The following is a 3,178-nucleotide window of genomic DNA, read 5'->3' as shown; positions in this document are numbered from 1 at the left end:
GCTAGGGACCCGAGCGCGCGGGCCCCGGCGCAGTACTCGTCCGTGCCCCGCCGCCAGGGCCGAGCATCGCGTTGGCGCTGGGGCTGGGACAGCGGCGAGCGCGGGGGCCGGAGTGCGGGACCAGGGCACCGGCAGTGGGGTAGCGGGCGCGCCTTCGCGGCTGTCTAGCCCTCCGTCCGTCGATCGGTCGGAACCGGCTCTGTCGCTCGCTCTGGCTCAAGTCTCCAAGTCTCTCGAGGCGCGCAGCTGCCATTGGACGGGCCGCCCCTACATCCGCCTCCTCTGCGGGCGGGTTTTTTAAAGGGGAGGCTGACCGGAGCGTGCGACAGGAGCCGCCCCCAGGGCTTGCCCAAACTGCCTAGGCCTGTTACCCCCCCCCCCCAACCCTCCCGCCCAACTGCCGCGAACCACACCGCTCTGGCCGGCTCGGGAAGGTGCACCTGGGGGGAGGCACCCGCGGGGTAACCGCGCGGGGGCGTGCGCTCCTCCCGGGAGGGGGGCCGTGCTCGGTGATCTGTTCTCGTGTTCGAATGCATGTGCCTGCACGTGCCTCTGTGTGTGCCCGCGGGAGCGTGGGCGCGTCTCGGGGCGCAGGTGTGTGCGCACAGATGCTGTGCGTGCCGTCCCTCTGCCCCCGTGCGCGCCCCTGGGTTTGGTTAGGCCGAGAGTCACACACCCTTACGCTGGCCAACCAGGCCCAGCCAGGCAGGGCTCACCTGTGCACATGCGCACTGGTGTCCCTGTGGGGTCGGCGCCTCTTGGGAGAGGCCGATAGTGAGAAGGTGCACAGAGGCCCCCAACTCCGGCTTCCCCATCTCACTTCTTTTGCTCCCTTTTGAAGGGTTGGTTGGAAGAAGTTTGGGGAGGAACAGGTCCGCAAGGACACACTTCCTAAAGGAGCCTCCTCCTTCCAGCGATTTTTTTTTAAGGCCAGAAACTCGCTCCTGTTTTGAGGTTTTGAGTCCCACCTCCTATTGTCTGCCAACCTGGCTACATGTGGATGATCTTCTAGATGCAGTGTAGACCCCCATCAGCTGGGGTGAACGCACAAGGCAAGGGTGAGGACGAGAAAAGAGGGGTCTGTGCGGTGTGGCCAGGGCCCCAGGGGTGGTGCGTTACCAGCTTCTAGACCTGGAGGGTGCAGCCTTCTTCACCTTCATCGCCCTGGGCCCTTCCCCCAGGGGGAGGAGGCAGGCATGGAGCAGGGCTGATCCCCAGACTTCCTGGGACCCCACTTTCACTGGGCTAAGGGTGCCCAGATTCCGGCGGCATGTCCCTGCCCTGGCTTGGCCTCCTCAGGGACTGTCGTTTGGAGTGGGCTCAGTCCAAAAGTAAGGAACTGTGTGGCTCCCTAAAGCCATTTGTCTTGAAATTGCTCAAAATCCAAAGCAAACCTACTTGTGGGGGCCCCGATCCCCAGAGGCTTGAGTTCTCCATTCCCGCTGGCCTGAGAGCTCCCCGCCCCTCCAGGGGCTGCACATCAGTGCATGTGCCGAGTGGGGGAGGTTCCAGTGTACCCGGGAAAGGCGCACACACAGGAGTGGACTGTGATCACCGAATATGCCCCGTGTGTACCACCTCTGACATTTGGTGGAACTTTTATAGCTCTAAAAATCACAACTCCTGGGATTCTGAGGCCCTGAAATACCCTCTCTGGAGGCGTCCCCAGGGCGCCGCAGCCGCTGTGACCCTGGGGTCATTAACAGGAAGAAAAGCTTGAGGAGCGCATAGGTGTTTATTGGGCCCCAGCCCTACCCCCGGGGCACAGGCACCCAGGACTAATCTTCACAGCACCCGGGGAAGGAGGTGCTCCTGTGACCCCATTTTGCAGATGAGGGAGGCAGACTGGGAGATTCAAGGGCTTACCCAAGGCCACCCATGAGGCGTGAGGGGGAGGCAGGGACCCAAACCTCATCCTGCACTGGGCTCCCAAGACATGAACCCCTCAGGTCACATTTGGGCCCAGCTCCCGCCTCCTGCTCACTATGCTCCCAGCTCCAGGACAGGCGGCCATAGGGGCAGAGGCAGCGTTCCAGCCCCCCACCCCCCACCCCTGCCCCCAGCAGATCCCAGGGAGGCTGGATGTGGCTCCATGGTGGTGTTTGGAGACTAGGTGTTGGAGTGTGTGTTTCAGGGGGTACAGCAGAGGGAGGAGCTTCCCACTCCAGAGCTGGGTGGTGGGGGGGGGGGGTCAGAGGCAGAGCTTGGCTCTCTTGCCCACTCCGGAAGAAGTGGACACAGTGCCTGGGCTCACAGGCTGGGTCTTGCGCACTGGTCTCTCTCTACTCAGACACTGGCCACCATCGTGTTCAGGATGGCCAGAGCTGAGGTCTGATTTACAGAGAGCAGAGGGAGGCTCCGGAACGTGGGGAGAGGGAAGCTACCTTCAGTCGGTCGGTTGGACGCTTAGGTCTCTGAGTCCTGCAGCCAGCCCGGGGGGGCCCACGTTGGCACTATCAGGAGCTCCTCTTGGTTCCTGGGGTGGGGACTGAGGGGTTACAAGCTCTTCCCACAAGCTGAGGGTGGGGGGATGTTCTTTGAGGGTAACTCCTATTGAGGTATCGGTGTTAGGGGGCTGGAGGCCAGAGCCAGTCCCAGCCCTGCCATTTACTCTTGGGGACGATCAGGTTGGCCTCCCTCGCTCCCTTCCTGATCCTTAAAACCGGAGCTTAATCTAGGATTGCAGGAGAGGACAAGGCCTTCGGGCTGAGAACCCAGCGGCACCAGGAGGCTCATTGGGGAGCCGGCGGCACAGAGAGAGCAACCGCGGGGGCTGCTGGAGATCCCCAAACCGTGCCTCCCACCCCTACCCCCCGAGCGGACTCGGTGCGGGCACCCTCACCGCCCATAAACAAACACCCAGGGACACGGCACACACCCAGACCCACAACAAACGCCGCCACCGGCAGCCGCAGGCCCTCCAGGCCAGGCCTGCAGAGCTGCGGCTGGGTCGGGGTCTTCCAGCCCTGCCCCTGCAGCCGCCGGCCTCAGTTTCTCCATCTATAAAATGGCGGAGCGGGTGGGGGAGGGCGACAGACAGGATGATTCTCTGGTGGTGCTTCTGCGTCTCCGCCTGGGAAGCCGCGTCTCCGCCTCCCGCCGGGCGGTCCACCGCCCGCACTCCGGCCCGGGACCCGCCTGCCTCCCGGCCGCTGGCGGCGCACAGTAGGGGCGCAAG

The sequence above is a fragment of the Suricata suricatta genome, chromosome 10 (assembly GCF_006229205.1).
Source record: "Suricata suricatta isolate VVHF042 chromosome 10, meerkat_22Aug2017_6uvM2_HiC, whole genome shotgun sequence".
In the NCBI taxonomy this organism is placed as follows: Eukaryota; Metazoa; Chordata; class Mammalia; order Carnivora; family Herpestidae; genus Suricata; species Suricata suricatta.
This window is presented reverse-complemented; position numbering follows the sequence as displayed.